The sequence below is a fragment of the Rana temporaria genome, chromosome 2 (assembly GCF_905171775.1).
Source record: "Rana temporaria chromosome 2, aRanTem1.1, whole genome shotgun sequence".
In the NCBI taxonomy this organism is placed as follows: domain Eukaryota; kingdom Metazoa; phylum Chordata; class Amphibia; order Anura; family Ranidae; genus Rana; species Rana temporaria.
The window spans coordinates 308,433,723-308,458,397 of record NC_053490.1 but is presented as its reverse complement, the minus strand read 5'-3'; the positions used below and the strand labels follow the sequence as shown (position 1 = coordinate 308,458,397).

Below are 24,675 nucleotides of genomic sequence, written 5' to 3'. Positions count from 1 at the left end.
TGCTGTGTACTTGAAAATAAAGAGTCCTGTTTGAACTTACATACAGCCTGCCTGGTGTTTGTTCTTAATGGGTCCGAATGGCACATAGCTGTAATTCGGATCCCGGAACCTTGGATGACTGGACCATCAGACGTTGTAATCTGCAAGCTGATCCAATAGAAGCAGAGGAGTGTCGGGAGAGCAGAACCGGGCGAGAAAGGGTCTCGTCACAGCTCCCCATTAATATCTATTCACCTACCATGTTTTTTGTTCATTTCATTTCATAAAATATTTATATTTTTGATAACTTTAATAGTCAGCGTGGTTATATAGTCCCCCTTGTTTTCAATCATTTAGGGTTGAAATATTTTTTCTATATGCAGTCGGGGACTGAACTACATGTAATTAAACTCACTATTCATGGTATATCTCTTTAGCCTCGCTCTTTCCTCCTTTTTTCCGAATGTACAGAGAAACCTACCTCTGTCTTATACACACATCTCCTCAGGGTCTCCTCCTCTGAACTGTCAGCACTTCGTTAGCATTGGACGCATGATATTTCAGGGCTGGAAGATTGGGAGGACATGTGCGACTTTCCATTTAAAATTATTTTCTCACTAAGAGACTGCCTCATACAATACAAAATTGTCCACAGGGCTTACATCACCCCTTACAGTCTGCATAATAGGAAAACTTCCCTGTCCTCAGAGTGTTGGCACTGCGCCCAGGCCCCGGGTGACTTTATGCATATTTTTTATTCCTGCCCCGTAATCAGTTTATACTGGATGCAAATAATTTCTGTAGTGCAGGACATAATGGGTATTGCTATAACCCAACCGACGCAGATATGTTTATTGGGACTGGGGGAGGAATTAGTCCCCAGGGTGCCGGAGAGAACTCTAATCAGACTATTTATTTTCTATGCCAAGAAAATGATCACCCTTTGTTGGAAAAAACTGGCCCCACCTTCCCTCTCTCTAGGGAAAACACATGTCAACATTGTACTACCTCGTTATAAAGACAGTTGTCACAATAGAGGCTGCCCTAGGAAATAAGACAGAGGGCTAAATGGCTAGCTGAACCATCCACTGCAACATCTGTTTGAGTGGTTTATTAGATAAGAGTACATCCACCCCTTAATGGGATTATTTCTGGTCCCCTTCTGATGTCCCTCTTCATTTACAGGTCAAGATATTGGAGTTCCTCCTCTTGAGAACGAGCCAACTTCGCTATATGGTTATGCCGTGTCATGGCACCTATGCAAGAAATGGTGATATCTTGCAATGTACCTTCCTGAGTTGACCCCTGAGCGGGTCCTTTAGTGAAGCTGTGACAGTCTACTGTTGAGTAGCTGTTGTTGTATACATTATATCTTGTATACACAAATAAAAAGATTAAAAAAAAATGAGAACCCCTAATATTGGCCACAGCAGATGTGCAAAACAGAAAGTTAAGCAAAAATATCACACCAGCTGAGTTTTACAAGTATGAATTTAAAAAAATGCTCATGTATTTTTTTACTTCAGTATCAACCAAAAACTGAAATATCCACTTTAGAGTGACCCTTTGAAGCATGCCAATAATGTAAAAGAATAAGCATTATTATATTACTGTGGTATATATGCTGAGTAGCACTGAATAGACTGGTAGAACCATGTTTTCAATAATCCAAGTATTTTAGCCCTTATTTTAAATCTAGTTATATATCCAAGAGTTAGTAATCAAACTTTATGTTAATATGAGTTCAAACATTAATAAACCAATTCAGTTAATATGTTATCCTAAATATTAGTGAAAATGAGCAAGATAACTTATAGAATAAACACACTTTTATCAGAACAAAAAAATATATATATAAAAAAATAAACAATTCATATGTTTTACATATACACAAATGACATTTATTCAATAAAATAAGAGATCTCTTAAGGATTATCTGCACATTGGCATTATAGATCTGTATAACTATATATTCTAATAGTATTATTTATATACCTATATTTTTTCATAATTGTACAATTAAGAACTACTAATTGTCTTAAAGTTCTGCCGGATTTTCAGTTTCAGTTTACTACCAGTTTGTCTCCAATCCTAACTATATAAAATAATAGAATTCAAAACTTCAGCATACACACTTACCCAACCTTCCTGTAATGTTGTGTCCTGACAAATAGGACTAAGAACTGACTTGCCAAGTTAAAAAGGAGAACACTACGTAATACATTTTTGAAAGACTTCCTACAAACGCTAACAGGAAGGGGTCAGTTCACTAGGTCCATTTTCTCTCCTCCCTTTATTTCCTCTACAAACCGTACTTCTCTGTATAGCTTCACTCTACACTTTATGTCTAGCTGTACATTCAAATGATAAATACAGCAAAAAGCCATTGGATTTTTTTCAGTCAGTACCAGGGAAACAGGTTATACCTAAACTTGGTGTAAAATGTTCATTTTATTTAAAAGCATGCATTATTTTAATTCATACAGAATGTGGATTAGTTATTAAATGCCTGCCTGTGGGTCTTATTTTGACAATTGCATAATCCAAACGCATTATTCAATGCAGACTGTCAAAGCAATCTGCGTACAACATTTATCTAAGAACCTGTATACAATGGGCATTTCCTGAACAGTTCTGCAAAGGAAGTATGCCTGCATTGACAAGCACATAAAAGAAACCCTAGAGAACATATGTAATGCTTTACATTTCTGCTGTAAGGAAAACAAAAGGAGATGAAAGTAATTATTCTGGTTTTAGCAAAGCAGGGATTACCATTAGGCACATGCCTATAGGCTGCATTGGCCACATAGGGCCAGATCCACAGCCCCGCAGCGCAATGTAACTTAACAGATTTAAGTTACACTGCCGCAAATTTCCTAAGTTAGGTATCGATCCACAACACACTTACCTGGAAATTTGCGGCGGTGTAACTCAAATCCGTCCGGCGCAAGGCGTTCCTAATCTAATGGGGCGAGTCCCATTTAAATTAGGCGCGCTCCCGCGCCGTACGTACTGCGCATGCTTGTGACGCAATTTTCCCGACGTGCTTTGATCGGCGCGTAGCGTATTTCCGTATTAACGTACGGCTTACGCAATCGACTTAAGATTAAAAAATTTGACGCAGGAAGGACGGCCATACTTTACACAGCAGTACGCCTGCTGTGTAAAAGTAGGTCTGGTTTACAAAAGTGTAACTAAGCGACGGGAAACTAACGTAGCGGCGACGTAGTGAACGCGAAAAAGCTTTGAGGATCGACGTAACTCCTCATTAGCATACCCGACGCGTAATTTCGACGATGAATGCCCCCAGCGGCGGTTGCGGTACTGCATCTTAAGATCCGGCAGTGTAAAACTATTACACCTGCCGGATCTTCTGTCTATCTCTTGGAAACTGATTCTGTGGATCAGTTCCAAAGATAGAAACAGGGATACGACGGCGTATCAGTAGATACGCCGGCGTATCCCTTTTGAGGATCTGGCCCATAATCTTTGGCTGCATTTTTTCATAATCAGTGCAAAAATTCTAAACCTGGTTATAAGCAAGAAAAAAAAGGAAAGGCTATTGTAACTTTGGGCAAGGTTACTGAATTGCAGAATTTTCTTTGTCCACAAAAAGGAGTTGCCAATTATGCCTTGCCTGGCCACAACTGGTTTTGTGCAGGTTGCGCAGGAGCAGTCTGGGAGATGTAGTCTTGAAAAAGGATTTCAACTGTAGCTATTCCTGGGCTGCAACTACAAGGCCCATAAGCATCTGATAGCAGGAGGGGTAAGATAAAAGCAAAAGCCCAGGAAGGAACTGAGCAGTTAAGGGAAGCATGCCAACCAGAGAAGTGAGAGAGCTGGGCTGTGCCAAGCTGTGCCATGCCCAGGGAGAGAGCAGGTTGCTGCGCTGGATGCTGGAACCAGGAGGCGATCCAGAGAGGGACTTAATGCCAGTGACCCGGGACATCTGCATCCAGAATCGCTGTGAGAGTTGCAGGGCTGGTGCAAGGATTTTTGACACTCTAGGCAAAACCTCCTTTTGTCGCTCCCTGGCTCCACCCCTGACTCCACCCCTTCCCCCTGCCCATGTAGACCCCCACCTCTTTATTGAAGAGCCCATAAAATGCAGCCTCACCAGCGCCTATCAAATGTAGCCTCACCAGCGCCCATCAAATGTAGCCTTACCAGCGCCCATCAAATGTAGCCTCACCAGCGCCCATCAAATGTAGCCTCACCAGCGCCCATCAAATGCAGCTTCACCAGCGCCCATCAAATGCAGCCTCACCAGCGCCCATCAAATGCAGCCTCACCAGCGCCCATCAAATGTACCCTCACCGGCGCCCATCAAATGTAGCCTACCAATGTCCATCAATAATTGTTTGCTTGCTTCCATTCATTCGGGAGTCAGGATACAGACACTGACACTATGTGTGAACAGAGCTGATGCTGAGACTTAGTTGCTTACTGCAGAGAGAAGAGAGTAGGAACACAAGTGGCCGGGCGCCCTAGGCAGCAGGGCACCCTAGGCGGCTGCCTAGTTTGCCTAGTGGTAGCACCGGCCCTGGAGAGTTGCCATAACATTGGCTGCCAGCCATCAGAACCATACATAGGCTGTTAGTACTCCAGAAATCTGACTTTGCTCTGCTTCCCACTTGACTCCTATTGCTGCATAACAATCAAATTCCTTTTACCCCCAGCTGCTTCCATGAGTGGGTATGCTCCACTCTTCGCATATGCTGAAATACAGGAGTCCCATATCTACTTGGTCCAGTCTGTATAATGTATACTGCTGTTTAACGCTACTCTTTGATTCACTGTCTTGCACACCAGCGGTTTTAAAGGGCCCCAACGTAGCCTGCAAATACTCTTTACAAAAGACTTGCCTAGATGCTCTATTCCTGAGGGCAGAACTAGTTTTGTATTACAGAGTTCAGATTTTAAGGCTTACGTCTAGCCCCTTTGTTTTAGAGCTCTCGAGTGACTTAGCCTGCACCACCTCTTTGTAATCCTTTCAGGTTACTTGCAGTACTTCTCATGTGCGTAGCTACCATTTACACTCCTTGTATTACAGTGTACACTGGGATTTGAGCCTAGCGGTAGTATAGTTGGGTATATTGTACCCTTTGCTGTTGTGTTTATCAAATGTAGCGTCACCCCCGTAGGGGCTGCTAAGTGTTGTGGTCCGTCTGTCACACTGCCCAGCCAGGCACACAGTTTTCATTCACCTTCAGGGTACTTTGTATTTTTGGTGAGGGGAATAAACTTAGATGGGGATGTGATTATCATGAGATGCCCAGTTAATTAGGAAACAATTCAGGGACTTGAGACTATATACAACTCTTCTCTCCAGCACATCATTTGCTTGCAGACTATCTCTCCTTAACACCTCCAGCACATCACTTGCTTTCACTTCCTGGAACAGCTAGCACAGATTTGCAGGCCTGACACTGGCTCAGCCAGGTCTAAAGTGAATGCCATTTGCAGGCAGGGACCGCAAGTCACTTTGGTGTAGCAAAAAATGTAGAAAGTCCCAGTGCCAGCTGTCCTCATGGCTACTGCTTCCAGTATCACCTCTTCAGGCCCTGCCAGCTCTCCTGGCTACAGCTGCCTTTCTCCACTGCCCGTGCCACCACAGGTCACTCCACTGGCTCTGTACCCATCTTGTTGACTAGCTTTCTTTTTTGGGCTTATCAGCCTTGCCCAATCTTGCTTTGCTTCCCTTCTGTTTCTTTTATGAGGAATATTTGCAGAACGGAGTGAGCAGGCGCATGCACGCATCATAGCAATGATACAATCGGAGTGTGTATCTCTGTGGGGCAGGTATAGGTAACCGTAGAGATCTACCTAAACAACATGAAAAAGATAAAAGATCACCAGGATGCAGCACACTTTTTTTAAACTAGATAACCAAGCAGGGTCCCATTAAAAAGTAAGGTATGTATGAAGAGTTTAGGGGTCATTAGTAAGTAATGCAGAGTTCAGAGGTCAGTAAAATTAAGTAAAGTAATACGAGTGCAGAGGTCAAGAGTATGTAACATAGGGGTTTATTTACTAAAGCTGGATAGTGAATAAACCACATAGAGTCCAGGTGTCAGGAGTAAGCTAAGGTCAATAGTATGTAATGCAGAGCATAGGAGTCAGGAGCATGGGCATCCAAAGGTAAGGGCAAGGGGGGTCAAATACCCTCCCCTGTTAGGGCTGGTGTTACCTATAGGCAATTGTGCATATCAATCGGGGGCACCTCGCTGCATGTCCTAGGGCCGTCACATACACAACATGGAATGTGTGTCAGGAGTGATGGTGTTTGTGGCCCCTGAGCTGGGGGGGGGGGGAAGCAGCGCGGTCAGTAGCTGGAAATACAAACCTCGCCAGCAGATGCCTGTTACCTTTTACATGCTGCAGACAGCATCTGCTAATGCTCTGCCCGACCAGATCACTAATGATTTATCTCCTCTCCTCCTCCTCGGCTCAGACTGCCGGCTGTGTGTGCTCTGCCTAAACATATGTGATAGGCCAAGCACTCCCTTCTAGATAGGGGCCCCAAGAACACGCACTGCATGGGGCCCCCGGTCTCATCTGAGCTGCTTGACATGTGCAGCCGTTGTTGGAGCCTTCAATCTGCATTTTCTGGGGTTAGTAATCCATTTAATTCTCTCTAATGTTATCTAAAGCTTGCAATATAGAAATTTGTTGGAGGGGGGTTCGCCATACTAATGATTGTGTGTGTGTATGGGGGTGTAATGTATCTGGGTGTAATATGTGTGTATGAAGGTATAATGTATCTGTGTGTATGGGGGTGTAATGTATCTGGGTGTAATATGTGTGTATGGGGATGTAATGTATCTGTGTGTATAGGGGCGTAATGTGTGTGTATTTGGATGTAATGTATCTGGGTGTAATGTGTGTGTATTTGGATGTAATGTATGTGTGTGTATGGGGGTGTAATGTATGTGTATGGGAGATGTAATATATCTGTGTGTATGGGGGTGTAATGTGTAGGATGGGGGATATAATGTATCTGGGTTTATTATGTGTGTATTGGGATGTAATGTATCTGGGTGTATGGGGGTGTAATGTATATGTATTTTGTCCGCAGTCTCTGACCATCTCCTGTACCACGTCTGCAGTTTCTGACAGCCTCCCGTAGTATGTCTGCAGTCTCTTACCTTGATGACATTGTCAAAAAGAGGCGGAGCATGGGTGACCTTAAAATTATGCCCCCCCTGAAAAAAAATCTGCGGGCGCCCATGGTCAGGAGTAACACAGAGTGCAGGGGTCATTAGTATGTACTGCAGAGTGTAGGGGTGAGGAGTATACAATTCAGAGTGCAGGGGTCAGAAGTAAGAAATGCAGAGTGCAGAAGTTGGTGGTATGTTGTGCACAGTTCAAGGGTCAGAAGTAACGCAGAGTGCAGGGGTCAGTAGTATGTAAAGCAGAAATGAGAGGTCATACGTAAGTCGTGCAGGGGTTAGTACTAACATCACTACATCACTTACCTAGTCTCAAAATACCAACCTAATCGTTCTCTTCGCTCCTCCCAAGACCTCCTGCTCTCAAACTCCCTTTCACCTCATCCCATGCTGAGGACTTCTCCCGGGCCTCTCCCATTCTCTGGAATGCTCTACTCCAATCTGTCCGATTTTCTCATACTTTATCCACTTTCAAATGATCCCTGAAAACTCATCTCTTCAGAGAAGCCTATCTGGCCCCCACCTAACAATTGAGCATTTAACTTCTTCATCAGCACATCCCCCACAGTTATTACCTCTTGTATCTCTTGACCCCGCCTCTTAGATTGTAAGCTCTAAGGAGCAGGGCCCTCTGATCCCTACTGTATTAAAGTGTATTGTATTTATACCTACTCTCAAGTTGTAAAGTGCTGTGTAAACTGTTGGCGCTATATAAATCCTGTATAGTAATAATTTGTTTAGATTGCATATCGTAAAACACTTCAGGGTCTGATCAACTCCTGGTGTATACCAACAGAGGCAGACCACCCCCTTTATAACCCCACTCCTCCCCTGTTTCTTTGCCACTGCTAGCAATAAGGCACCCAATAAACAGAGACTGCAGTTGTCTAAGGATATAGCACAGCAAGCATGTACAGATTGGTACAGCTACTAGGTGCATGATTCTGTAATCTTCCAACGCTGTCGCCTGCACTCATATCACCATGACACAGTACTAGGTATGACTCACCCTAAAGGTTCCAGCCTCATGCCTTGTGTTCTCCCCTCGCCAATCACCTAACCTGTTACCCTGGATTACAGAGCGAGCTTCATGTTGTGATCCCAAGATACAGTCTTTGCAGGAAAACCAATAGAAAGCTGTTTTTTTTTTATAACATACACTGTAGGATTTTAACAGACCAAGGACACCTTTGGCCACTACAAAGACAATAGTAATGCGGCACACAGTGCCCCCTCACCCTTCTGTCAGGCCCTGTTCTGAGCCACATTCCTGTCTGCATATTATGTCTGGGTTCCAGGTAGACTGAAACCCGGACACATGATTCAAAACCCAAACTGTCCGGGTGAAACCTGGACAGATGGCAACCCTATATGCAATAGTGTGAGGCTCTGTATAGACATACTCCTAAAAGCCTCACTCTGTAAGCTGTGCTGTATGTTACATACTCTACATTGGACCATTCTGCTCTGTATGTAGTGCTGTACAAATATATATTCCCAACCACTGCACATTACAGGTGAAGCTCGAAAAATTTGAATATCGTGCAAAAGTTCATTTATTTCACTAATGCAACTTAAAAGGTGAAACTAATATATGTGATTTGTCATAATTGTGATGATTATGGCTTACAGCTCATGAAAACCCCAAATCCACAATCTCAAAATTTGAATATTACATGCAATCAATAAAACAAGGATTGTACATAGAACAATATCAGACCCCTGAAAAGTATAACCATGCATATGTACTCAGTACTTGGTTTGGGCCCCTTTTACAGCAATTACTGCCTCAGTGCGGCGTGGCATGGAAGCTATCAGCCTGTGGCACTGCTGAGGTGTTACGGAAGACCAGGGTGCTTCAATAACGGCTTTAAGCTCTTCTGCATTGTTCGGTCTCATGTCTCATCTTTCTCTTGGCAATGCCCCATTGATTCTCTATGGGGTTCAGGTCAGGTGAGTTTGCTGGCCAATCAAGCACAGTAATCCCACGGTCATTGAACCAGGTTTTGGTGCTTTTAGCAGTGTGGGCAGGTGCCAAGTCCTGCTGGAAAATGAAGTCAGCATCCCCATAGAGCTTGTCTGCGGAAGGAAGCATGAAGTGCTCCAAAATCTCCTGGTAGACGGCTGCGTTGACCCCGGACTTAATGAAGCACAATGGACCAACACCAGCAGATAAGATGGCTCCCCAAATCAACACAGACTGTGGAAACTTCACACTGGTCTTCAAGCATCTTGCAGTGTGTGCCTCTCCATTCTTCCTCCATACTCTGGGTCCTTGGTTTCCAAATGAGATGCAAAATTTGCTCTCATCAGAAAAGAGGACTTTGGACCACTGAGCAACAGACCAGGTCTGTTTTTCTTTAGCCCGGGTAAGACGCTTCTGACGTTGTTTGTTGTTCAGGAGTGGCTTGACAAGAGGAACACAACATTTGAAGCCCATGTCAGGGATCCGTCTCTGTGTGTGGTGGCTCTTGATGCACTGACTCCAGCCTCAGTCCACTCCTTGTGAAAGTCCCCAACACTTTTGAATGGCCTTTTCCTGACAATCCTCTCCAGGCTGCGGCCATCCCTGCTACTTGTGCACCTTTTTCTTCCACACTTTTCCCTTCCACATAACTTTCTATTAATGTGCTTTGATACAGCACTTTGGGAACATCCAACTTCTTTTGCAATTACCTTTTGAGGCTTTCCCTCCTTATGGAGGGTGTCAATTATGGTTTTCTGCACAACTGTCAGGTCTGCAGTCTTTCCCATGATTGTGATTCCTACTGAACCAGACTGAGAGACAATTTAAAGTCTCAGGAACCCTTTGCAGGTGTTATGGTTTAATTAGCCGATTAGAGTGGGACACTTTGAGCCTAGAATATTGCACCTTTTCACAATATTCTAATTTTCTGAGATTGTGGATTTGGGGTTTCCATGAGCTGTAAGCCATATTCATCACAATTATGACAAATCACGGCTTGAACTATCTTGCTTTGCATGTAATGAGTCTGTCTCATATATTAGTTTCACCTTTTAAGTTGCATTAGTGAAATAAATGAACTTTTGCACAATATTTGAATTTTTAGAGTTTCACTTGTATATGCTGTGTCATTACATAGTCCTGATGACTGCACTCTGTAAGCTGTGCTGTACATAACATACTCCTGAACACTGAATACTCTATGCTCTGTTGTACTTGTAAGCAGTGCTATACATACTCTTGACCAAATTGTTTATAATCTTTATGACCTGTACATGCGATCGGTCTTTTCGAAAAAACGGACTGATGGATTTTTTCATCAGTTATCCGATGAAGCTGACTGATGACCAGTCGTGCCTACACACCATCGGTTAAAAAAACGATTGTGTCAGAACGCGGTCACGTAAACCACGTACAACATCGTGCTAGTAAAGGACGGTTCGCTCTTTTCTGTCTGTTACAGCGTGATGAATGTGCTAGCTCAATAACGAGCGCTAGTTTTACCAGAACGAGCGCTCAAGTCCCCTAATTTAGTCTGAGCACGCGTGGATTTTTAACCGATGGACGTGCCTACAGACGATCGTTTTTTTTCTATCAGTTAGTTAACCATCAGATAATTTTAAAACAAGTTCCTAGTTTTTTAACCGATGGTTGAAAAACCGATGGGGCCCACACACGATCGGTTAGTCTGATGAAAACGGTCCATCAGACCGTTTTCATCAGACGAACCGATCGTGTGTACGCGGCATAACAGTTTATGGTTACTAAGCAGTCCCCAGCTATTTAAATTTCTCCTTAAAGATAGATTCAGATACAAGGTGTTATAATGTGTCTATTTCTCAGTGCAGGAAATCATATAGAATGAAACAGTTTCATTTTTTTGAAATGATCCTTTGTCTTGTGGTTTATGTATACATGTGAAATGCTCAATTAGCACAGTAATGAAAGTGATACTAAAGCTAAAAGTGTTTCTTACCTTCATGCATTGAGTTCAGGTTCACACTGACAGCAGGAATGACATGGTGCGAGTTCAGAGACATCTGTGTGGGTTCCTGCACAGATGTCTATTGAAATCACACCCCAAAGTCACCAAAAGTAGTACAGAAATTACTTTTGGGAATTGGTGCAGCACCGCAAATGCGTGGATGCATGAATGTCAAACTATTTCCTCATACTCAATCTTTCCAAAACCAAGCTTATAATATTTCTTCCCCCCGCCCCTTCCCCAACTTTTCCATTAAGATCAACTGCACTGCAATCAGCTACTCCCATTAAACGTAATCCTGGATTCCACCCTCTCTTTTTTGGCCCCCGCTGTCCAAATCTTGTCATCTTCATCTCCACCACATTTCCCAAATTCTCTCCAATTTAACAACTGACATTGCAAAAGCTTTAAAATCCAAAACACTAACTACAATATACAAGGCTATCCACAGCTCTGCCCCAAGTTACATCATCAGCCTCATCTCAAAATATCACCTGTTACTAAACCCACAACAAAATCAGTCTGTATATGCAGTAAAAAGGCTACTCACTGTGGAACCTAAGGGGTTATTCCTCCAGATTGCGTAAAAAGGCTGTCTGATCCCATCTTCTCTTATCCTCCCCTTCTTCCATAATCCCCAGTCCATCTCCTGATAGAACAGAGCCTTGGGGGCACGCTGCACATGCTCAGTTTGGTGTGTATTGCTAGAGATGTTTTTCTTTTTTGGGAGAGTGCATGTGATCGGCACAGGGCCAATCAACGCTGTCCAGACAGAGGGTCAGGGGTCATGCAGCCTCATAGGACAGTCAGAGGAGAAGTAAAAAAAAACCTCCTACAACAAGCTTTAACCAGTGCTCAGCCAGACACTGATAGAAGTCACAAGACTACTATATGCTGCTGATGAGAAAAGGTATTTAGCCGTTTGTTTACTAAAATAATTGCATTTCCATGTTATGTGTACTATGGGAGACCAGAAATAGTGAATGCAGGGTCCTGGGTTTAGTAACATTTTAAACTATTCTCTTTGCTCAAGTAATCCTTGCATTAGATACACAAAAAGGAGAACATGGATGGAACATTTAGTCGCATACAAGTAGGAAGATCAAACGTGATGGATAGCTACAGAATATGGACCAATAACACCATAATAAATGGAAGAAAGAAAGCCGTCATGAAAGACAGCTTATGAGATCTGCCTATGGTATACATGAGATCCAAGAGATCCAAAAAGCATCAATAATACATAACCTCTATGAAGTGGTCTGCAAAATGGTAGAACATTTAACATGTGTTATAAGATGTCAGAGGCGCTTCCCGTATGTCCATCACTGGTAAAGCGATAATATACTGGCTGGTTTTAGAGCAATATATATATATATATATATATATATATATATATATACACACACACACACACACACATACATACATAGAGTGCCTTGAAAATGTATTCATACCCCTTGAAATTTTCCACATTTTGTCATGTTACCACTAAAAGCGTAAATGTATTTTATTGGGATTTATGTGATAGACCAACACAAATTGGCACATAATTGTAAAGTGGAAGAAAAATGATAAATGGTTTTAAAAATTTTGTACAAATAAATATCTGAAAGTGTGGCATGCATTTGTAATTAACCCACTTTACTCTGATACCCCTAACTAAAATCTAGTGGAACCAATTGCCTTCAGAAGTCACCTGTGTGCAATTTAATCTCAGTATACATATGGCTGTTCTGTGAAGCCCTCGGAGGTTTGTTAGAGAACCTTGGTGAACAAACAGCATTATGAAGGCCAAGAAACACAGCAGACAGGCCAAGAATTAAGTTGTGGAGAAGTTAAAAGCAGGGGTATTATATAAAATAAATATCCCAAGTTTTGAACATCTCACAGAGCAATGTGCAATCCATCACCTGAAAATAGAAAAAGTATGGCACAACTGCAAACCTACCAAGACATGGTCATCCACCTAAACTAACAGGCCAGGCGCAGAGAATCGATGAAGAGGCCCATGGTAACTCTGGAGGAGCTGCAGATATCCACAGCTCAGGTGGGAGAATCGTTCCACATGACAACTATTAGTCGTGCTCTCCACAAATCTGGCCTTTACAGAAGAGTGGCAAGAAGAAAGCCATTGTTGAAAGAAAGCCTTAAGAAGTTCTGCTTGCAGTTTGCAAGAAGTCATGTGGGGGACACAGCAAACATGTGGAAGAAGGTGCTTTGGTCAGATGAGACCAAAATGTAACTTTTTGGCTTAAAAGTAAAACGCTGTGTTGTGGAAAATTAACACTGCACATCACCCTGAACACACCATCCCCACCATGAAACATGGTGGTGGCAGCATCATGTTGTGGGAATGCTTTTCTTTAGCAGGGACAGGGAAGCTGGTCAGAGTTGATGGGAAGATGGAAGGAACCAAATACAGGGCAATCTTAGAAGAAAACCTGTAATGCTGCGTACACACGCTCGTAATTTCCAACAGCAGATGTTCGATGGGAGCTTGTTGTTGGAAATTCCGACCGTGTGAAGGCTCCATCGGACATTTTCTGTCTGAATTTCTGACAACAAAAACTTGAGAACTGGTTCTCAATTTTTTCGACAACAAAATCCGTTCTCATAAATTCCGATCGTGTGTAGACAATTCATATGCACAAAATTCCACGCATGCTCTGAATCAAGTACGAGACAGAAGCGCTCGGTCTGGTAAAACTAGTGTTCGTAATGGAGACAGCACATTTGTCACGCTGTAACGGACTGAAAAGCATGAGGCTGTAAAGCGCGAATCGTCTCTCACCAAACTTCTACTAACACCACTGGTATTGAACTTTCCTTTAATAGTGCCGTCGTACATGTTGTACGTGACCGCGTTCTTGGCGTTTGGAATTTCCGACAACGTTTGTGTGACCGTGTGTATGCAAGACAAGTTTGAGCCAAATCGTCGGAAAAAAAATCCACGGTTTTGTTTTCGGAATGTCCGATCATCTGTACACGGCATTAGAGTCTGCAAAAGACTTAGGACTGGGGCGGCAGTTCACCTTCCAGGACAACAATCCTAAACATACAGCCAGAGCTACAATGGAATGGTATAGATCAAAGCATATCCATGTGTTAGAATAGCCCAGTCAAAGTCCAGACCTAAATCCAATTGAGAATCTGTGGCAAGACTTGAATAATTGTAGTTCACAGACGCTCTCCATCCAATCTGACAGAGCTTGAGCTATTTTGCAAATAAGAATGGGCAAAAATGTCACTCTCTAGATGTGAAAAGCTGGTAGAGACATACCAAAAAAGACTTGCAGCTGTAATTGCAGTAAAAGGGGGTTCTACAAAGTATTGACTCAGGGGGGCTGAATACAAATGCACGCCACACTTTTCACATATTTGTTTGTAAAAAAAATAGAAAAAATTTATTATTTTCCTTCAACTTCACAAATATGTGCCACTTTGTGTTGGTCTATCACATAAAATCCCAATAAAATACATATATGTTTTTGGTTGTAACATGACCAAATGTAGAACATTTCAAGGGGCATGAATACTTTAAGTCCCTGTGTATATATTAGGCAGTAATGAAATATGCTCACTACTGCGCAAATAAAATTCTAAGGCTACCAAATTATGTGTAAAAAGCAGGCAAGCATATCAACTTATATTTCATCTTTGCTCAGGTGTTTCACAGTAAAGATAATGTAAAGAAAAAGGAAATTAATTGTGCTCATGGTTTTCCCAAAGTTGAGTCCATATTCCAAGGTAAAAAGACATTCCACTAAGGCCCCTTTCACACGACTTGTCCTAGGACTTGGGACTGCAAAAATCGCATGACCAGTCGTTCCCCATGATTTCCAACAACAACCATTCATATTAGTACGACTTCAAGTGGTGCCAACTTCAGAGTAGTCCCTGCACTACTTTGGTCCCACTTTGATGCGAGTTTAGGTTCATAGACCTTAAGTCTCCTTGAAATTGCAGTAAAATCGCGGCAAAAATCACAAGACTTTGAAGTAGCGGTAGTGTGAAAGGGGCCTTAGGCTGGTCGTCCATCGATAATGAAATCATCAAATAACAGCTAGTACCCCCCTATTTTGATTTCCGGTATTAATCAATTTTAATGTTAGTATTATCCAGTTACTAGTGTTCCCAAAGGTAAAATGAAGCCAAAAACATGTCAAGCATACAATGTAGTTTTCCCTACACACCGAATTGCATTAGATTCTAGGCTATCTTATTATATCAATCGTAACAAGCTTATTGGGAATAAGACATTTTCCTTAATCACCAGTATGATAAAGACTTACCTTGTAAGACATGAATAGGAGGGTGTGAGATAAACCAAGTCACAGAGTAAATGAGATATTACTGGAATTTACTGACTGCATTTACACCTTCTCATTTCCTTGTTGCTGCTCTGAAGTTTACAACTATAATGAAAGGCAGCATACAGATCTGCCAGAAAAAAAAGAATGCCTTGCCAGCAATCAACCCTTTTTGACTTAAGCGTTGGGGTTTGCGGCTTATTTTTTTTTGCAGCTGTGAATTTTCCAGTTATAGGTTTTATACAGTTGAAATCATTTGTGAGCACAAATAGAAAAAAAAACACATCCTACTACAATGTATGTTCCCATTCAAACCCCCTTAACATATTTTTAAAAAGTTACTCAGATAAAAATAATGAACACAAATGGAATAGGGTATGAATGTAGGAGTGGCGCTACCTTAAGAGTGCCTAAATGGTGAATGGTAAAATGTGCATTCAAAAATGATACTTTATAGTGTCTAAAAACAGTATGCCACCCTGCAATTTGTGCAATGAATGGATGATGAAAGGATGTGCATAAAATGTGAAATAAAAAAATAAATAAATAAGATATAAATAAGAATGTAGTACAAAGTGCTCAAGAATTAATACATGTGCTGAATGTCCATAATCAATAGGTGAATTGCTGTGCTCTCTGTGTCACAATTCAAAAGTGCTTATGCCTAATGCACTTCTGTTCCAATGTTCCACTCTGTGACCACCTCAAACAGTGCTCTTATGTGGCCCGCACTCACCGCTGTCCTATGGACAGATTCTCCCACCTGAGCTGTGGATCTCTGCAGCTCCTCCAGAGTTACTATGGGCCTCTTGGCTGCTTCTCTGATTAAGTCCCCTTTCACACTTATACGACTTGTAGCACGATTTTGGACACAGCAAAATCGTATGACAAGTCATTCTTCATGATTTTCAATGACTACCATTCATACTGGCACGACTTTATGTCGTGCCGACGTCAAAGTAGTTCCTGCATTACTTTTTTTCTGAAGTCGGATCAAAGTCGGATTCCGTATTAACATATCCGACTTTGGCATGCGACTTGTTCACGACTTGTGCATGAAGGGGAACTCCACGCTAATTTTTGGGAAAAAACAAACGGCATGGGTTCCCCCTTCATGAGCATACCGGGCGCTTCGGTCTGGCATGGATTTTAAGGGGAACCCCCCACGCCGAAAAAACGGCATGGGGTCCCCCCAAAATCCATGCCAGACCCTTATCCGAGAACCAGCCCGGCCGGTCAGGAAAGGGGGTGGGGACGAGTGAGCGCCTCCCTCATGAGCCATACCAGGCCACATGCCCTCAACATGGGGGGGGTGGGTGCATTGGGGCAGGGGGGCCATGCACCCCCCACCCCAAAGCACCTTGCTCCCATGTTGATGATGGGCCCCTTCCCGACAACCCTGGCTGTTGGTCTTCCTCGTTGCCTTCTTCCCTCTTCTTTTCCTCCGATGTTGACTCGACGCTCCCTCCCGCTGTAATGCCGGGTGTGCAGTGTGCAACGATTTATATAGGCCTCTTATGACGTCACAGTATGCTTCGGGTGGTGACGACATAAGGGGGCGGGGTAAAATGCACGCCACACCTTTTAAATATTTATTTGTAAAAATTTGGAAAACCATTTATCATTTTACTTCCACTTCACAATTATGTGCCACTTTAAAATTTTTGGTTGCAACATGACAATGTAAAGGGGTATGAATACTTTTTCAAGGCACTGTACAACCCGAATAGCAGGCGGGTGTATACATGCCTAGTATGGGGGGTACTTAAGGTAGTAGAAAATACCTGGCACCTATTAACTAACATTGGCCAGCTTTCGATGGAGCCTTTCTTTAGGTGGTGCACTGTCCCTTTAAGAAAATGGTTGGATAATAGGAGATAGGTCACCAAGTAGGAACAGTCTCCATTTGGACTAACAGTGGATGGCAGGCGTTTAGGATGTACAGTTTAGCTGGTCACTTCCTGGTAGGCGGCTAATCAAGTCCCAACAGCTTGGCAATCAGCAGTGTTTGCAGATGATACAAGGCTAAACAGGGCAATAACTTCACAGCAGGATACTGAAACTATACAAGAAGACCTCAATAACAAAAAGGATGGGCAACTACATGGCAAATTAAGCTTAATGTTGAAAAATGTATAGTATTGCATTTGGAGCCAAAAATATGAACACAAGCTACTCGCTTGGGTGAGATCCTAGGGGGGATTCTATAATGCAAAAATATCTGTATGTCCTAGTAGATCACAGGCTCAGCAAAGGCATGCAATGCCAAGCTGCAGCATGTAAAGCAAGCCGAATATTAGCATGCATTAAACAGGGCATTTACTCCAGAGATAAAACTATAAATTCTACCACTTTACACGACTCTTGAGTATGCTTTTAAGTTCTGGTCACCAGTCCACAGGAAGAATGTGCTGGAACTGGAGCAAATCCAGAGAAGCAAAGCTAATGAGGGGGCTGGAGGACCTCAGTTACAAGGAAGGAACCACTACAAGCATTAAACTTATTCTGCTGGAGAAACAAAAGACACTTAATAGGAGATATGATACAGATATACAAATGTCTCAATGGTAATTCTAGCATAGGGAAAAAACTATTCAGTTTTAGGGACTTTAAGAAGGCACGTGGCCACTTATTAAAATTGGAGGAGAAGAGGTTGAACTGAATGGACTGGTGTCTAGGGATGAGCTTCGTAGTCAAGTCGAACTCATGTTCGACTCGAACATCGTATGTTCGATAGTTCGTCTAATTACGAAAGTTTTGGGCCGTTGCGCCAAATTCGAGTTGCGTTTCACGGCCCATAATTCACTGCGGCATCGCAGTGCATTGCTGGCTGATGATTGGCCAAGCATGCACTATGACCCGCATGCTTGGCCAATCACAGCTTGCAATAAACGGAGAGCCATAATTGGCCAAAGCCAGGGTGGCTTTGGCCAATTATGGCTCAGGAGGTTTAGTACATGCCCCACACTATAAAAGGCCGCCTGCAGGTCAGCCTTGTTTTAGTGTTGCGGTGGTTAAAAGAGAGAAGACAGAGAGATAGAGAGAGAGAGAGTGTCATTTTAAGTAGGTAGATAGAGCAGGCAGGCAGGCTAGTCAGTTAAAATTACAGTGTGTAGAGGATACATATGCATCCCAGGTGTTGTATATATATTTATACACTGTATAGTTTAGCTAGATCTGCATTTCCTAATTTACTGGCAGGCAGGTGATTGTGCTAGCTGCAGTATTCTCACGTGGTGTACTGCCTGTTTCCTCTGCAGTGTGCACCTAAAGCTACGTGGTGTGTACTGCCTTTGTCCTCTGCAGTGTGCACCTAAAGCTACGTGGTGTGTACTGCCTGTGTCCTCTGCAGTGTGCACCTAAACTACGTGGTGTGTACTGCCCGTGTCCTCTGCAATGTGCACCTAAAGCTACGTGGTGTGTGTACTGTCTGTGTCTGTGCTATTTTTCTCAATGATTTTCATCCTTATTGCAGGGACCAGACATTACATTAAAGCCGCAAGCAGTTTTAAATAACTTTTTTCTTATAGCAATCTCATTTTGTGCAGGGACATTTCTAAACATGTGCCACTTCACAGGCATACTATAGACACCCAGCAGGTACGATATTTAAAGGAATTTTTCATTTTTTTTATTTTAGGCATAATTAAAATCACTGCTCCAGAAAAAACAACCGTTTTTAAAACATTTTTTCCATTGATACATGTTCCCTGGGGCAAGACCTGGGTTCTCAGACGTTTTACGACAATAACTTGCATATTAGGCTTTAAAATGAGCACTTTTGAATTTGAACGATCGAGTCCCATAGACGACAATGGGGTTCTAAATGTTCGGGCAAACGGTCGGTCCCCGTTCGAAGGTTCTGGTGCGAACCGAACGTGTGTGTGGGGGGGGGGGGGGTGTTCGGCTCATCCCAACTGGTGTCTTTATTCAAGTTTACCAACTATGAAGTAACGGACGTCAGTGTAAAGGTAAAGAATTCATCTGAATAATTATGCAGCTCCTTGTACATGTTCGCAAAGTATCCCAAAGACCATAGCTCCCAACTGTCCCTGATTTCGAGGGACTGTCCCTGATTTGGAGCAATGTCCCTCTGTCCCTCATTCTCCTCTTTTGTCCCTCATTTTGGTCTGATCTATATAGTTGTATATAAAATGCACTTTTTATCTATCAAAAAGTGTTTCCCAGTGCTAAACCTTTCATCGGATTTCTAAATTGCTGCATTTGTAAATTCCAATAGCCAATGAAAAGGAATAATGATGGTAAAAAAAAGCACTTATGAGTTTAACCAATCTTGTTTTTTGTACAATTCTCCTTTAAAGGGGCGTGGCAATGGGATGTGTTCTATGCCTGCATACTTTTGCTGATAGGTGTCCCTCATTCCCATCTCAAAAAGTTGGGAGGTATGCAAAGACCGACATTGCTGCATTAAGGTATAGGTCCAGAATCAACGGCCGTTTCCCTCCCCCAGCTGTCTCCTCACCCTCCATAACATAATCAGCAGCAAAGCTTAATCAATTTTCCAGTAGACAGGATCTGTAATGGATGCAGTGGGAAAGAAAGATAGCTTCCGAACTAGTGATAGACTGATATAGTTTTTTCAGGACCAATACCGACTACTGTCTGCCTTTCAGGCCGATAACCCATAACAGGTGCCAATATCATGTACGTTTAAAGTTTTGAAAAACCAACACACAATTTCTGCACGTGTCCCTTACATCAAACCCCCCCCCCCCATATAGTGTCCTCTGACCCCCTTCATACCACCCCCTTCCCCCACTGTAGTGTTCCTTGCCCCCTCTCCTAAAGAAGTGTCCTGTGGCCCCAAAACAGTGTCCTCTGTCCACCCTTCACATCACCTACCCCCAATTGTACTGTCCTCTGTACTCCCATAGCAATATCCTCTGTAAAAAAAAATATGAACTATTTTTTTTTTTCCTGGAGCAAAACTGATGCTTAGGGACAGGGACAAGTATTCACATGGAACAGTGCCATCTACTGAACAATAACATGCATTTCATGCCAATTATTTCTCATACAATTATTTAGCTAGTAGCAACTATTCAGACTACTTGAAATAACTTGGTTACTGAATCAAATACTGTATGCGTCCCTTTCTAATATAATTTTTATCAATTGTGTGATCAAGAACCTAATCTTATTGGCACAAACTAGTCAAAAAATCTGATCCGTACTAGTACCACTAGGCCCGCACTCTCTGCTTAGTGCTCCAGCCCTTGAGCCCTCAACCAACACGGCAGGAAAGTGCCTACAGAATGTACAGGTTAAGGGCCAGTTCACACCATAGAAACACAGTCTGAATGCGTTCCAGATGCTTTTCTGAATGCGCTTTTTTGATGTATTGCAGTGTGTTTTTTTTGTAGTCCAGTGCTTTTTTTCGCCCCTCTTTTTCTTAAACCTAAATAGGGAAATGTGTGTTCCAGTGCGTTTAAATGCGTTTTACAGCATTCCAGTACAGTCCAGAAAAAATGCAGCATACTATACTTTTCTGAAACTGGAACTGCAAGCACTGGTGTGAACTATGCCAAGGGTTCAGAAGACCCATGAATTCTCACCTGCCCTGCATTGAATCTGGTGGACTGCAGATCGCACGCCATTAGCTTCTTTCCCCAGCCAAGGACAGTGACACCAGGACCCAGAAGTTTCATTTTACACATTGCTTCCTGGTCCGTAACAGGAAGGAGAGGTCAGCAAACAGATGTTTGCTGATCTCCCTACCCTCTACCCGTCAGCATCTGTAATGCCGCTCCTAGGTCAACCGATGGGCACGCAGAGCTCGGAAAACAGGGTGGAGGCATGCAGGGGTAAGAAAATGGCTGTTACCACAGAATGTGAAAGCAATTTGGCGACTGCACAGCACCGGATCATTTCCATCTGACAGCAAACAGATGGTTTTTCAGATTTACACACATTTCCAGTGGCTGCAGCTGCCAGGAGTGTGTGTAAAACACGCTGAAGTGACCAACGTGTTACATAAGTCAGTGGCTATAAAAGGGTTAAAGCTGTTTTACAGTTTAGGAATATGTAAAGAATTTATTATCCATAGATTGGGCACATTTGCACTTAAAGTGGTTGTTAAGCCACTGAGCGTTCGTGCTCCTATCTCCTCTGTTATAGTATGATGTGCCCCAGTGTATGTGTTTTTTTTTTTAAAATAAGCCATTATATACCTTATTTTATAGTGCCGCTCAATGCTCACGTGACTGGCCGCCTTTCTCCTCTCCTTATCCAACAGCTACAGTGGAAGGGGCTGAGAATCCCCCGCTAACGTCAGCTGAGAGGAGGAGGGGAGAAGAGAGGTGACCGGTTACGCAAGCGCTGCTATAAAAAAGGTATACAGTGGCTTATTTTTTTTATAACACATACAATGGGGCACATCATTTACTATAACAGGAGGAGATTGTAGAAAGAACACCAAGTTATGATAGCAGCAAAAGGGGAAGGCCGGGGAGCAGACGGAGCTGACAGGCAGGGAGGGGAGGGAAAGAGGACAGAGGAGAGCTGTGGATGACAAAGGCACGTAAACTGACCACAGCGTCAGGGCTCATTATATATCATGGTCACTTTACAGGGGAAGGCAAGAACCAGGCAGGATTAGCCAAGTATTTTTGATGATACAAGGGGCCAAATGACACAGCACTGTGCTGTTGTCCATGCTTTAAAGGAACAGGATACATTTTTATAATTTTTTTGTAGGGTTACAAACATTAAGCATGTCAGTTTAGAGCTGGTCTTAATTACCATCAGTTTCCTAATCTGCAAACTGGCAGTACTTCTTTAAGAATCTGTTGCTGCCATAACAGCAGGCTCCTAAAGTGGTGGTAGTTATACCTGTTGGAAAAGAACAACAGCATGTAATATAAAGTTGCTAATAAACTGACAATACTGTATGCATTATACCTATCTATGCAAAAGGTGATGCTGTAGTATTATAGTGTATAGCTCATGTTTTGTATGATATAACAAGTTGTATTGTCTAGCTCAGTGCATGTACTTGTATATTCCTGCTTCTCCATGCTGTAAGACATGTAATATATTTCTCCATGAAAGTAAAGCTATATTACTGTATCCAAGAAGCTTCCAGCGCTTATTGCAATACTATGCACAATAGGTTATGGGTCCCAGGCACCCAGAGGCACTGGAAAGAATACTCACTGAGTACAGCAAGTCAGTGAATCCTGTATACAAACTACTGAAACATTGCAATTGGTTCAGCTGTGGAAGTTTAAACTGGAAGTGTTTCTTACCAAGGATGACTTGTGGCAAGTGCTGAATACAGACAGACCCGCAGTTGGAGAGACAGAGGACTGGGATAGGAAGGGCAGACAGGCAAAATCAATTATAAGCTTACTAGTGGAAGATGACCAGCTTATCCACATAAGAGCAGAGAAAATGGCCAAAGGTATGTGGACTTTTTAAAAAAAAGCTGCATAAGTGTGCAAGTCTAAACAGAAAACAGTTTTTCCTAAGAAAGTTATACAAGATGAGACTACAAGAAGGTAATCAAATGTGTGACCATGTGGATGCTATGCTAGAGATCATAGAGCAGCTGCGTGCCATTGGAGAAGACATCAAAGACAACCAGGGAGCCTGCATAATCAGAAAGGGTCAACCCTAGGACCAAACACATCAACGTCAAGTATCACCTACTGATGTATAATCAACAGCAAGGCGTTATTGACATTCAATACTGCCCATCAGAGGAGATGACTGCTAATGCACGCACCAAACCTTTGTTTAAGGAATGTCATAGTTATTTCCAGAAGAAGCTGAATATAATTTTACAAAACTCATGGTGTTGGAAAAGAACAGCAGCATGTAATATAAAGTTGTTCGTAAACTGACAATACTGTATTATACCATCTATGCAGCAGGTGGTGCTGTAGTATTATTGTGTATAGTTCATGTTTTGTATGATATAAGAGGATGTATTGTCTATCTCAGTGCATGTATATTCCTGCTTCCTGTAAGACATGTAATATATTATTCCATGAAAGTAAAGCTGTATTACTGCATCCAAGAAGCTTCCAGCGCCTATTGCAATACTCTGCACAATAATACCTACCTTACGGGTAATCTTATGTGCTTTACTGAATTCTCCTGAAATAATTCCCAGAGCATTCTGGAAAAGCTAAGAAGCCATACAGCAGACAAAAGCTTGCTTAGGCCCCGTACACGACCAAACATGTATGCTGAAACTGGTCCGCGGGCCAGTTTCAGCAGACATGTTCGGTCATGTGTAGGCGGGAGCGGGCAGAATTCCAGCAAACATTTGCCCGCCGGGCCTTTTCCCAGCGGGAAAATATTCCTGGACTTGTTTTAAAACTGTCCGCTGGAATCCTGCCCGCTCGGACATGTATGGTCGTCAGTACAGACCTACCGTACATGTCCGAGCGCCCGCCGTCCCTCGCATGCGTCGAATGACTTTGACGCATGCGTGGAAGCATTTAAAAGGCAGGCCCGCCCACGTCGCCGCGTCATCGTTGCGGCGACGGCGCGGACACGCCCCGCGTATTGTTTACGCGCAGACTTCTGTACGATGGTTAGTACAGCCATCGTACAGAAGTCCCCGGGCAGACATGTACGGTGAAAACGGTCCGACGGACCGGTTTCATCGTACATGTTTGCCCGTGTGTACCCGGCCTTAGAGGTTGTGGTTTGTCTGTTGGAAACCTGAACTTAGCCCTCTGATAAGGGTCACTGCCCTGATGACTTATGGAGCTCTGTAAACAGCCCATTTCTTTTAGCATAGCTGAGAATGATATAATAGTTCACATGCAAAAGAGACTAAAGCCCCTTTCCCACAAGCGGTCAGATCAGGTCCACCTGTCCATTTTTCATGCAAACCCAATTGGACCTTCCGTTCTCCTCTATGGAGCTGCGGATGTAAACAGACTTGTGTCTGTTTACACCCACCTGGCACCAATCCGATCTGGCAAAAACAAACGGAAGGGGATTTGCTCCCCTCCGCCTGGCTGGATCGGAGAGCAGTCTGGTGTAATCGGACAGCCGGTCCATTTACATCCAACTGGCATAGAGCATAAGTGAAGCAGACACGGACATGTCATCTGCTTGCTCTGCTCAGCTCAGCCCAGCAGGGGATCTGTACGCAAATCCAGATTCAACGGATCTGGCCATTGTGAAAGGGGCCTAAAGCTCCACTTGATGACTAGAAGGCTACATAATATTAAATTACATTTTTGCTGCCCCAACCATAAAATACAAATTTAAGTAAGAAAT

The 24,675-nt window shown here is 42.9% G+C and overlaps 1 protein-coding gene across 2 annotated transcripts in view; it reads right to left on the bottom strand.

The window, feature by feature from the left end:
- LOC120926996 (ras and Rab interactor 3-like) overlaps window positions 1-15,523 on the bottom strand; it is a 45,740-nt gene extending 30,217 nt beyond the window's left edge. The window contains exon 1 of one of the 2 annotated variants that reach the window (XM_040337362.1): window positions 15,397-15,523. The gene's annotated coding sequence lies outside the window, so the exon portion shown is untranslated. Of the gene's footprint in view, window positions 1-2,118; window positions 2,214-15,396 lie in introns of those variants that run through there. The other variant, XM_040337361.1, reaches the window with a different exon arrangement.
- Between the last annotated feature and the right edge of the window lie 9,152 nt (window positions 15,524-24,675).